The sequence below is a fragment of the Nycticebus coucang genome, chromosome 1 (genome assembly GCF_027406575.1).
Source record: "Nycticebus coucang isolate mNycCou1 chromosome 1, mNycCou1.pri, whole genome shotgun sequence".
NCBI classification, from domain to species: domain Eukaryota; kingdom Metazoa; phylum Chordata; class Mammalia; order Primates; family Lorisidae; genus Nycticebus; species Nycticebus coucang.
This window is the reverse complement of record NC_069780.1, coordinates 182,655,759-182,669,966: the sequence shown is the minus strand read 5'-3', so window position 1 is coordinate 182,669,966 and position 14,208 is coordinate 182,655,759. Positions and strand designations below refer to the sequence as shown.

The window sequence follows — 14,208 nt, the reverse complement described above, 5'->3', positions numbered from 1 at the left end:
ACTGGACAAGGTCGGACAACTAAGTTTGCAAATTCGTCCTAGAAAAAAGTGGTACCCATCTCATTGCTGAGCATCACTACGGTCACATTGGAAGTACTCCCCTCGGGAAGCTATGCACAGGGGCCAGTGCCTGCCCTTTGGACCTCTGAGTGGAGGTCCACTCTTCAAAGCAACTTTGGAACTCTTTTCCTGAGATGGCCATCAGAGCTGTCATCATATGAGATCTGACAATGAATTTTGCAAACTTGCCACCGTGCGCTTATGTTGGCAGCACTGTGCAAACAGTGCAAACAACTCAGTAAGGTTTCATAGCCTTCCTGTTTGAGGGTCTCCCAGTGTGTTCATGTTGACAGGTGGCAGTACCTGGCTGAGTCGTGTTCATTACTGCTGTTGCATGTTTCTCTGTGCTAAATGAGGACAGCTCTGATGACCATTCAAGAAAAAGAGTTCCAAAATTGCTTTGGAACTGAGAAGCAGGAGGGTTGGGTTTAGTCATAGGTGATTTGGCTTTGATGCCCCGACCCTGAGTCTCCCACTGCACACTGCCTGATGTCAATCGTGATCCCCTAACCAAAACATTTGGACCCTGGCACCTAAGCATCGTGCCTTCCCTGGGAAGCCTTGAATCCATTGCCTCTTCTTCCTCCACACATACAAGCACGCACAGAGCATGAGTCTGGAGAGAAGGAGGAGCCCCTCCAAGGAGAAAACTGCCATAGTTGCCTGCACAGTCACAATGGAAGGTGGCCTTGTCAGGCCACGCTCTGTACAAGCTTCAGGATCCCCTTTAGTCATCAGTCTGAAACACCTGCGCTCATTATGCGTGCGGCCTGCAGGTTTATTATTTTAAAAGTCCAGCAGGAGCAAGTAATATTTCAGGGCAATATTTTGAGGACAAGGAGAACTAGATAAACTTTAAAAGTTCTCCAAATGCCCTTGTCTCTGTGCCCAATGACCACCTTGCTGTTCTATCTCAACATCAAAAAGATACTTATCACAGCACTGTTCACAAGGGCAAAGGTAGGGAATCAACCTAAGTGTCCACAAATGGGTCACTGGATAAAGAAAATGTGGCTGAATATACATGTGTGTGTGTGTGTGTGTATACATACATACATATATACATACACACATACACATATGTATACACACATACATACAATGGAATATTACCATTATACAATGTCTATACATATATATGTACACATACATACAATGGAATATTACTATTCTATAATATACATACATACACACATATGTACATACCCATACACACAATGGAATATTACTTCAAGGAGTCAAAACTGGAGTTGTGGCCTATTTCCCACACAGATGGACTGTCCCTAGGCACTTGACATCTGATCATGTAAGTGGCAGGGAGGTTAGAGCTAGGGGAACATCTTCAGGCTCTTTCATCTCAGTTACATCATTAAATTAAAATGCAAGGTAGCCAGAATTCTTAGAAATTCAGTCATCAATTTGGGACAATTAAAATCTCAAGATAGGCTCAGCTCCTGTGCTCAGTGGTTAGGGCGCCGGCCACAAACACCAGGGCTGGTGGGTTCAAACCCAGCCTGGGCCTGCTAAACAACAATGACAACTACAACAAAAAAATAGCTGGGCATTGTGGCAGGAGCCTGTAGTCCCAGCTATTTGGGAGGCTGAGGCAAGAGAATCACTTAAGCCTAAGAGTTTGAGGTTGGTGTGAGCTGTGACACCATGGCACTCTACAGAGGGTGACATGATGAGACTCTGTCTCAAAAAATAAATAAATAAATAATAAAAAAAAAAATCTCGGGCAGTGCTGGTGGCTCAAAGGAGTAGGGCGCTGGCCCCATATGCTGGAGGTGGTGGGTTCAAACCCAGCCTCAGCCAAAAACTGGAAAAAAAAAAAAAAATCTCAAGATAAAAACTAAGCTTTTATCATTAGTTTATATCATGAACACAATGGCACACTTGGGGCAAGATTCCTAATTAACATAGAAGATGCAAATCCGTATTTCTAACCACCTCTTAATCATTTCTAAATTTCTGACAGACATTTTCTCTCGCATCTGATTAGACTGACATTGTTTTCTCCAGAAACATAAGGACATGGTTACTGTAGTGCCAGGACGGCCAGCTTGGCCAGATGCTTATTGCTTGATTAGGTTTTCATTATTATGATGCCTGGGATCTGAGGTTCCTTGGCAGGACTATTTTTCAGCTTCTTGTCAGTCAAGTGTTGGTAAAGAGGAGTTTACACCACAGGCTCTAAGTATTTGCAGTATCACTTAATGGAGCCCAATAACTGTGACACGTCACATTGGACGGAAAGGCAGCACATTCCTGGCGTATTTCTGACCATCTGACGTCTGAACTGAGCACTGGGCTCCAGAGTCAATCCGTATATCAAACACTGATGCAGATGACATTGTGTAGTTTACATACGTAACTTCCCTAGAACAGCGAAATACATAAGTTACATACGTAACTTCCCTAGAACAGCGAAATCTCATGGCACATCCTGTTTTTATTGTTATTCTCCTAGAGCTGTCAGTGCTGTTGAAGATTACCCCCAAATGGCCCCCCACCATGTTGGTTTTATAGCATAGACTTACCTTCCCAAATCTGGCCCCTTGGCATGGATTTTTGAACTTATAAAAGCAGCTGAGATCTTGAAGGTAGCTGCTGCAAGATCACGTCTCAGCTGGTGAACCCTGGCTGTACACCTGAGTTCATACTGGGCCCTGCTTCACTGCTCTATCACAGAAACTCGTGTCAGGATACCGAGAATAGGAAGCCCAGTTATGAAGAAATCTAACTACATCTGGTCCATGAGAGAGAGCAAAGCTACATGATGAGTGGAAATTTAATGAAATCTCTTACAGATTAAGTTGGTAAATACCCATGGGCCTGTGTTTACCTGCACTTACATTTTTCTCTGTGAGAACAACATAGCAAAGATACGTGGCCCCTGAAATCTGCTGATAGTAAGTCAAGATAATGAGAATTTCCTCATTTTGACTGGTGAATATAACTTGCTTGCAAATGCTTACACAGCAATCAGATACACGTTTATTGTAACGAATTTGGACAAATCCCTCAATTGCCATATTTTTTAGTTTGGGTTTCTTAAATAACATCACTCCAACTTATAGGTTCTGTGGTCGCTGAAGATCGTAACCCAGAGCAGTCAAGGAACAATTGTCAGTGAAGGAATAAAGGACCCTTCACTGTCACATAACCATGGATGGTTTTAAGTTCAGGTGATGGGTGAAAGGGGCTGGGACCACTTGCCATATAAAGAAGGGAAAGAGAATCAAGAATTAAGATAAATCATTTTCTGATTTGCAAAGTGTTAACCAATTGCATGAACTCACATGTTAAGAATGTATCGTATAAATGCTGCTAATTAACGTCCAAATCATTTACTAGAAAACATTGGCAGATAAACCAATTTTAAATTTTTAACATATGAATTATTCTGTACCTTATTCCAAGTTCTTATAATACTTTGCATCTGGAATTAAGCTTAAGTTCTTAACTGCAAAGCTTGACACTCCATACTTCTTACTGTTACAATAGCTACTGCTTCATGCCCCATGTAGACATTTTACAAATAAGAACTACCTGCTTACTAGGCATGATATAAAAACAGTCATCTATAAGTGTATGGTGCCCCATGATCGCATTAATGTACATAGCGATGATTTAATAAAAAAAAGAAAAGAAAGAAAAGAAAAACAGTCATCATTATATGGTGGTCCTAAATTCTCTAGGACAAGAAAATCTAAATGATATTATATCCTTTCTCCAGTCTTGGTCCTGTGTACACCATTGTAAATACTTCAAAATTTCTCAGGCAGTGGGACAGAGTTCAGATCCTAATGAACACTGACATTAAATCAATTCACCCTATAAATCGCTTACCACAATACAATTCCTTGTGTGTTCCAACCTTATGGAATGGTATTTTCAAAAGCTCTGCTTTTATGAGCATCTTTACATAGGCATGGACATTTTATTAGGAAGCAAATTAATCACTTGATTAAAGCATTAAAAATTGGGGGAATATTTTTAAAGGCCCAGAAGTATTTAATAACAACATAAATCTATCTGCTTATATCACCTTAGCTCAGTCAGAAAAAAGATCTCCCTTTGATTCTTCCAAATAATGAATTTTAGAGATAATTAACGTAGCATATCTAGAGTAACCAGTTAAACATTCAAGTTTTCCAGAGTATGGAGGAAATTTCTAGGACAACAGAACTTAGTTGACACGTGCAATCACAAAGCTGAGCATTCAGTAAGCGTGAGTTAAGAAGGCCCAGTCATTGCTGGGATTCAGGCACAGAACAGAGACGGTCAGTGCTCTTCAAATTTCCTGCCTTCCTTTGCAGTCAGCTTGGAGCAATGTGACTAAGTGGTCACTAAGATGAGGACTAGGCCTTAGCCACACCAGGGCTGCTCATAAAACCATCTGATGTGAACCTCTCTCTCTCCCCTCTCCCTCGTGGTAACCCTGGAGACTTGTGTTCGAGAGGGTCTGTCTCAAGACGAAGAAGAACATTTGACTCATGTTGGACTGGAGGTAAGCAAGCAGTACTTTATGTCAGGCTAAGCCACTGAGACTTTGAGATTTGCCCCCACATTGCACCTAACCTACTTAGGCCAACACAGGGGTGTCTGAACAGATCTGGTAAACTGCCTGGGTCAACACAGCAGAAGTGCATTTGCCTGAGTGGCTGGCCTTCAGGACAAGGACTCAAGTACCACAACTGCAATGTGCCACTGTCCCAGAGTGGAAAGGACGATCACATATGGCCAGGTGTCTGCTTTGCAGATTTCCACCCTACCCCCGCCAGCTCCTGGGACCCACATCTGGTACATCTAGGAAAGAAGAGGGTAGAAGCGAGGGTGTGTGCTGAACACTCTCACTGGCCCTCCAGACCTGTCTGCCTTCCTCTGCCCTATTCCCCCACCCTCTGGCTTCTAATTGATGTGGCCAATGGAGAGGACACTAGCAGTCAGAGGGAGGAAGTGGCGTGAAGTTGGGTATGTGCTCCACTTGCTTCCTCCCTCTTTGGCCATGGACTTGGCAGAGGCTACATTCTCCCATGCCCTGGCTCCTCCCCTCTCCCACAGCCACAGCCTCTAGTGACTTTCCACCTGCCCCTTCGCCTCCTGCTCTTGCAGTCCCAAGGGGCCTTCCCTCTCTTGCGGGTCCTCTTAAACCTGTTCACACCTCCCACAAAACCCACCAAGGACTCCATCTGCTTCCCATCAGGCTGGTTCAGTGCGTGTGTGTCTTTACTGAAATTGCTGCAAGACACCACAACATAAGGCCACACCATCAGTGAAGCACAACCAAACACACACAGTGAGGTGTGTTCTCCTGACTCTGATTCAAGGCCCAAAGCAGCGTGGCCATTTGAAGGTTACCAGATGCACGCCAGCACCTCAGGGCTCTAGTGAGCAACTCAGCAGCACACATGCCTGTGGAAGCAAATACACCCGGCCCGGGGAGACAACACTTGTCTGCAGGCCGTTCAAATGTGGCATAAGAAGACAAGACTGGGCACTTCTGCTGTTTTGCAAATTGCTCAACAGCTATTAACTGCCAAGGTATACTCAAGACATAACACATAGGGGTACTCAGGAATAGAGGAGAAAGGGTTTGAAATAGTTCAGGATCTCGCGATGTGAAGGAGAGACAGGAGCCTAAGAAATAAAATTTCATGTTCTTGATATTACCACCTGCGCGATTCTAAGCTGGCGTGGCCTGGGAACATAATCCCTTTTAAGAGAAAGTGATGTGGGAAAAGCCACTGAATGTAAAACATGTCTTAGCAAAAGAAATAACTTCCTTGGGATGGATTTTAGTTCACTGATTACATCCCAAGGTGTGTGTGTGTGTGAAAACACGATTTCAAATGTGTCTTTCAAAGTCCATAAAAGATTAAAAAATTTAAGAAAAAAATATGAGCAAGCTGGGCCATCTGTTCATGCCAGTGTTCATAAAACATCAATTGCAGATGGATATTTAAACCTAAGACATTTACTTACTCTGCCCTTTTGTGGCTTCTCATGTACAAAATTGTCTTTTATTTTGTATATACGACCATACACTTTTGAACATTTATATTTTACCCAAAGGAGTCCCATTAACCTTTGATTATGAGGATTGATTAGAAATGAGCTTAATGCCAGGGTGTCCATTTTAGCAGCATCGTATGGTGACTAGAACCTACACAGGGCTCGCCACAGTTCATGCAACTGGCATGAAATGACAGGCACTGGCACGCTGCCCTACAGCTGGCACAGCACCACTTTCATTTCCGAAGAGTTGGGTGTCTTACAAATTTAACAGTGTAATTTAGGACATTCCAAAGACATTTACAGGAAATCATCTTCTTGTTATTAGCAGTGTTTCTTTGCTAATATTTCCAAGGATTGCTTAAGAAAGCTTTTTCTAGAGTATAGTTTTGTGCCTATCATTTTGTTCTATGAAGTAATTATTTTATTTTTTTTAGTATTATTATTATTATTATTATTATTATTTTGAGACAGAGCCTCAAGCTGTTGCCCTGGGTAGAGTGCTGGCATCCCAGCTCACAGCAACCTCCAACTCCTGGGCTCAAGCGAGTCTCCTGCCCCCGCCTCCCAAGTAGCTGGGACTACAGGTGTCCCCCATAACACCCAGCTATTTTTTTGTTGTTGTTGCAGCCGTCATTGTTGTTTGGCAGGCCCGGGCTGGATGCGAACCCATCTGCTCAGGTGTTGCCACCTTAGCCGCTTGAGCCACAGGCGCCGAGCCAAATAATTATTTTAGAATAAACAAATTCTAAGGTCATAGTTTACAAGGGGAGAAGTTCCTTATCGTTGAGTGTTTTATATTCAAATAGCTATGCCAAATTTAATTTAACATAAAGATGTTCACATGAAAATATTTACCTTGGAGTTATCTTATATTCCCATTTTGCCTTAATTAAGTAAATTATGTTTCAAACAATATGATGGCTCATCAATATTTTATTTCGACACTGAGTTCCAGCAATTCCAGGGAAAAAAATATAAAATTTAATTGTAGAGTTGAGTAAGATATTTATTTGCAGTATCGTTCTCGAGTCTGTTTTCTGGTGTTTCGATAGAGACATAGTGATTTCCAATTGACATTCATTCCAATGAGTCAGATATCTTTTTGTTTGAAAACATTTTATGTGACATTGCCCCAGTTTTCTTTCATCTTTCATAGCACTGGGGATACATTACCAGAATGAGGAAAGCTTTTATTATCAATAAGAAAAGGATCAAAATAAATAAATAAATAAATAAATAAATAAATGTTTCTGTTTCTGTTAGAGATGATTCAAGCTATACTACAAGGCTATAGTAACCAAAACAGCATGATATTGGCACAAGAACAAAGACATTCCTCTTCTAGGTGTATATCCAAAGGACCAAAAATCATTTGACAATGAAGATATTTGCACCAGATTGTTCATTACAGCTCAATTCATAATTGCCAAGTCATAGAAGAAGCCCAAGTGCCCAACAACCCAGGAATGGATTAATAAATTGTGGTATATGTATACCATGAAATACTATGCAGCATTAAAAAAAATGGAGACTTTACCTCTTTTATATTTACATGGATGGAGCTGAAAAACATTCCTCTTAGTAAAGTATCTCAGGGATGAAAAATATATATATCCAATATACTCAGTACTACCGTGAAACCAATTTATAATCACTCACACTTGCATATGAAAAATGAAACACAACTATAGCCTAGGATGAAGGAGGGAAGAGGAGGGAGAGGGAATGGTTGGGGAGAGGGTTCGTAGGGGGACCACACCTAAGGAGCACATTGCAAGTACAAGTTGGATCTATCAGGTATCGAACACAAATGTCTTAATGCCGTAATTGCGTAAATGAGGTGAAAGCTATGTTGATTAGTAGGATGTAAGCACTCCAATTTGTACAAATAATCAACACATTGAATCCCATAATGGCATAAATGTATTTATGATCTTTGTACAAATGACTTAATAAAAAAGAAAGAAAAGAGAACCCAGATATAAATCCATCCTCGTGTTGCTATGACAAAGCAGACAATAACAAATACTAGAGAAAAGAATGTCTACTCAATACACACTGCTTAGAAAACCAGATAGCCATGTGTAGAAGACTGGAACAGGATCCGCACTTTACACTACTCACAAAAATTAATCCATGATTGATAACAGACTTAAATCTAAGGCATGGAACTATAAGAATTGTAGCAGAAAATCCTGGAAAAACTCTTATGGACATCAGCCTAGGCGAATAATTTATGAAGAAGACCCCAAAGGCAATCACAGCAACAACAAAAATTAATAAATGGGACCTGATGAATTAAAAAGCTTCTGCACAGCCAAAGAAACCATCAGTAAAGAACAGACAACCTACAGAATGGGAGAAAAATTTCCATGCTATATATCTGATGAGGGGCTGATAACCAGAATCTATAAAGGACTCTAGCAAATCAGCAAGAAAAAAAATCAAGCAACGCTATAAAAAGTGAGCAAAAGACATGAATAGAAGCTCTTTAAAAGAAGATAGACAATGGCCAATAAACATATGAAAAAATACTCAAGGTCTCTCATCATCAGGGAGCTACAAATCAAAGCCATCATAAGGTATCACCTAACTCTACTGAGAATGGCTTTTATCAGAAAATCCCCAAACAAAAGATGCTGGCATAGACGTGGAGAGAAAGGAACACTTACACATTCTTGGTGGGAATGAAAACTAATTTAACCTTTATGAAAAGTCGAATGGAGATACCTCAAAGAATTTAAAGTAGACCTACAATTTGATCCCAACAATCACATTATTGAGTATTTATCCAAAGAAAAAAGTCATTTTATCAAAAAGACATGTGTACTCAAAATGTTTATTGCAGCATAATTTACAATTGCAAAGATGTGGAACCAACCCAAGTTCTTACCAAGACATGAGTGGATTAATAAAATGTGATTTGTGTGTATCATGCAGGCCTACCCTGCCATTTAAAAAAATAGTGAACTAATTAACTTTTCGTAACAACCTGAATGGAACTGGAGACCATTTTCTGTGGCCATTTTTCACAAGAATGGAAAAACTACATGTACTCACTATTCTACTGGAACTAATCAATCAACACCCACGTGCACATTTGGTAGTAAAACTCAATGGAAAGCAAGCAGGTGAGAGGGGACTGTAGGGGAGGGGTAAATTCGCACCTCACGGTGCAATGCACACTTAAAACGTTGACTCAAACTGTACAAAAGCAATTAATGTAACCAAAACATCTGTAGTCCCATAACATTCTGGAATTTTTAAAAGTGAGTCTAAGAAAAAAAGAGTATGAAGTAAAATTTATGCTACAAAATCCAAAATAGAAAAAATTTTCATCTTTTTCCTTTCCAACATTTCAAGATATATATATCCTAGGAAGTAAATAGAGATAAAATTTTGTGTTATTTACAGAGAAAATGGGAAATAATTATTGTCCACTAAGATTTTGTCTAACTTTATTGAGTAAATACAGGTAAAATCTCATTTTAACAAATTTGGAAATCTGGTCCACCTCTCAGTCAACAAATTATGTGAACTTCTGTGATGATGAAAAGACCATAAATTCTGGATACACATACACACGTAATAGATACGGCCATATTTTGTTAACCACTGGTTGATATTACTATCCAACTAAGATTATGAGTCTTCAATAAGATTGAGTGGGTCGGTGCCTGCAGCACAGTGGTTACAGAGCCAGCCATATACGTTGAGGCTGGCAGGTTTGAACCCATCCCAGGCCAACTAAACAACAATGACAACCACAACAAAAATATAGCTAGGCACTGTGGCGGGCACCTGTAGTCCCAGCTACTTGGGAGGCTGAGGCATGAGAATCACTTAAACCCAAGAGTTTGAGGTTACTGTGAGTTGTGACATCACAGCACTTTACCAAGGGTGGACATAGCGAAATTCTGTCTCTAAATAAATAAATAAGATTGTATGCGCACAGATCTTGAACTTGAATCCTTTTACTATGCTGAATATGCTCCCTTACAAATTAGGATACTGTGATACACAATGTTATAATGATGATATTTGGGCATTATAAATATAGTTTTGTTGTTTTCAGACTATGTAGAGATTCCAGCTGGGTGGTTACAGGATACAATCATTGCGAAATGCTAGTAAGCAGAGAGGATTAATTGTTCTTTGGAAAAGAAAACAACCTTGGCTCTGATAAAACAAACAAACAAATCTCTCCTTATGATGGGGTACATGTGAAAGGAGCAGGCATTAAAGGAAATAGTGCAATAGCAATTTCATCAAAGAAAACAATCCAGAAAGTGTCGCAGAAGGAAGTTAGGAATGCTGAAGGTACGATTCTAATTTACATTGTCATTATTGGGGTAGGAGACAAACACCATCACAAATCAACCTTAGTACCACTGCCAGAGATCAAAACATAAACTGACAATCTAACTCCAAAAATGTTTATATCATTTTTATTAGGCACCACATTTTCCATTCTCACTCAAATTAGTTCACTTCCTAAACCTTTTCCATCTGACACAACTTACTTTAAACCATATGCCTGAAGACTCATATAATATTCCTGGAAAATAGTATCTGATAGCTCCTTTATTCTAAATAGGTAAAATAGTGATGAATATTTACACATGCCTTTAAATATATCTGATAAATCCATCAGTAACTTGAACATTCCACTAACCAGAGGATAGCCTGAGTAAATAGAAAGAACACAAATCCACATGTAATATTAAGGCAAGTGCTACAATAGTTAAAAAATTCCTTGAAAAATTTAACATTCTAATTTTAATTACAATAATCCCTAATTAATTTTTTAAAAAAGAAAGTGAACAATCATCATGAAAGTAGTAGCATACAGTAATACAGTTTGGTTCAATAAGCAGTAACATAATTCCATTCAATTTACCTTCCATGGAGAAGTCAAAGTAGAAAAAAGTTAACTAGTTCACTATTTATAATTTGCTAGACAACAAGAAATCAATTCTGGAAATATTTTTGGTCCATACTTTGAAATATAATAAATATACAAATGTGTATGTATACTAGAACAAGGGTGAAAATGTGGAACCTGGTAACAGAAAGGAAAGAAAAAAATACAATCTAAAACAAATACATTGTACCAGCAGAAGAACTGGGGGCCACAGAGGAGGAGGCAGAAGATTAAAGAGAATTGAATGAATCTGTCTTCCAATTACCCACTTCGGAATCATCAACAACTCACTCAACCCCTCTGGGGCTCAGTTTCCTCCAGTATAATGATGAAGTCGAACCTGGTGGTCTCTCAGATCCCTTTGAGCTCCATTATTCTGGGAACGTTGCCATTTCATGATGGACAGCTTAAACAGAATGATCACTACTTTGTACTTAAGAACTGGAGTATATGTCCTTTTAATTCTTTCTAAATACCTCCTTGGTTCTAACTTTTGCTGGCATTTGTGTCAGATATTAAATAGTGGTAAAGTAGCATAGTCTAAAAGGGATATACACTAATTAAGTATCAGGTGCTCTGTAGTAACATTCAACAAAGTAGAAAAAAAAAAAAAAAAAAGGAAAGGAGTAAAGAAGCCAGTGACTATGATCCCTGAGTGTCTTTCAGAGACTGGCTATAGAGGATTCACTGCATCCCTGATCCAGAGGCAAGAGCTCAAAGCATCTACCACCTGGGGCTGGGAGACTGCCCAGATGATGCAGGAAGATGCAGGATTTGCTCTGAGTCTACAAAGCAGGTTTACTGCCATGTTCAGAACCAAGTATGAAATTAGCTATTCTCGAGGTGTTTAAATAGCCCAAGAGCAAAGATAATGAGAGGAAATAATTGCACGGCTGAGAAGGAGAAGGGACACAGCGTGATGAGTGGCCAGCTGGATGTGGTCCTCTTCAACCTTCAGGCCAGCCGTGTGTGTCCCAACAGTCCAGCCTACTCCCTATTTCAGGGCTCCGTTCCTTTTGGTCTAGGACTTTTCACTTCAAATTTGTCTTTGGCTTCTTTCCCCTTAATGTGGACCTCATAACCCTCCTACAGTGTCAGAAATGGAAAGTTTGTCCATGGAAATCTAGCTGTCTAAGAGTGTTTAAAGGCAAAATACTAGGATGGGGCAAAAAAATTGAGTAAGCAGCAAACCAGGGATTGTGTTTGGTTGTAGATGTTTATATTCAAAGTGTCAGAGGACAAGATAGCGTAGAATGTCAGCCTGGAGACCAAGAATAAGAGAGCTCATGTTTTGTTAAAGAAACCCAAAGAACATTTTAAAAAATTTTGTGGAAGTCTCCAAACTATGAAAGAAGCTGTGCTTTATAAGAAATAGCAGCAGAAGATAACAAGGAGACAAAATCCCCACATGAAAAAAGTCAATAGGAACAGACAGAAACATAACTAGCTGCAATAAAGGAAAAGATATATAACAAAAAAAATAATAAAACATAACAGAAATCAAAATTCATACTGGAGTAAGTTACTGACATGAACATGGACAGTAGGAATAGAATCAATAATCAAAGACATAGTAAAGAAAACTTTCATGTACTTAATAAAAAGAGTGAGGTTCACAAAAATATTTATTTGATATATCCTAGAAAAAATAATCAATAGAATGAAAAAATATCCTAAAAGTATTTTTTAACTTACTGTGGAAAATTGAAGAAACAGCCCCAATTATCCATTCCTTGTATCCATGCCTTTTGCTACTGTTTCCCCAAAAATAAGACAGTGTCTTATTTTAAGGTGTGCTCCCAAAGATGCGCTAGGTCTTATCTTCAGGGGACATCTTATCTTTCCTGTAAGTAGGTCTTATTTTCGGAGGATGTCTTATTTTTGGGGAAACTGGGTATATATAATATTTGTAGTTCTTCCATTGAGAAGGAGAGCCTATTTCCCCATTCCTTGTATCTGTTCTGGTTCTGTGACTTGATTTGCTTTTTCTAAGAAAATGTGTCAAAAATAGCTATGTACCAGTTCCTAACCTTTCCTGGAACCCTGACATTTGAACAAGCAAAACTAACCAAACCAATAAGAGTAACCAACTGGATGAGAGAGTCCAGTTGCCCTAGTCTAGGCAGTCAGAAATCAGCCAGCTCTCCAATGCCCAAAATGTGAATGATCTCACATAAGAATGAGATCTAACATCAGCAAAAACATCTCTCTAGTCTACATATGACCACAGAGACATGAGAGACTCCAACCAAAACCAGAAGATCACAAGACTTCCTGTTAGACAAAGGACCTCTTCAGAAAATTCATAGAAAAAAATACAAATGACTAATAGGCATCACAAACATTAAAACACTGAAGTGTAATTTTCCCATATTAAATTAAAATCAAAATTTTAAAACTCATAAGGCTAAATGCTACAACTGGCATCACTCACACACAATCCTGGTGAGAATGTCAATTGGCATAGCCATTCTCATAACCAATCTCCTACTATATACAATAGAAACTCCATAGTTGACCACCTCCCTAGACTGACCACCTCCTTAAGTTGACCTTATTTTCATGGACCGGACATTCACCATATGTACGTATCAGTTCAGTAGGCCTAATTCCTTATGTTGACCACCTCTGTATATTCACCAGTTTGTTACAGTCCCTTGGGTGGTGAACTGACAGAGGTTCTACTGTATTTATAAGGTTGAATGTGTCCCTCCAAAAGCACATGTTGGAAACTTAATCCCCAACGCAACAGTTTTGAAAGGTGGGGCCTAAGGAGAACTGTTTAGTTCAAGAGAGGTCCACCCTCATGAATATTTTAACATCACTTGTAAAAGGGCGTGGAGGCTGCATGTTGCTTCTGTCCCTTGCTCTCTCTTTCACTGTCTTTACCCTTTGCCATGATAACTCACGAAGAAGGCCCTTACCAGATGACAGCCTCTTGATCTTAAATTTGCCAGCCTCTAGAACCATTAGAAAATAGATTTTTATTCATTATAAATTACCTAGTATTTTCCTAGTATTGTTACCTAGTAATACCTACTAGTATTCTGTTAATAGCAGCACAAAACAGCTTAACACATAGTAAGCCTTAACAATGCTCATACTTAACATTTGTATATTATTTTGTAACTTAAAAAACATTTTAAAAACAAATAAAAATTGGTACGAAAAAATGCTCATTAACCCTATTTCTCAGACCCAAT

At 39.2% G+C, this 14,208-nt stretch overlaps 1 protein-coding gene across 1 annotated transcript in view; it reads right to left on the bottom strand.

Annotated features, from left to right (window-relative positions):
• MARCHF11 (membrane associated ring-CH-type finger 11) overlaps window positions 1-14,208 on the bottom strand; it is a 138,660-nt gene that overhangs the window by 62,052 nt on the left and 62,400 nt on the right. The window lies entirely within an intron of this gene.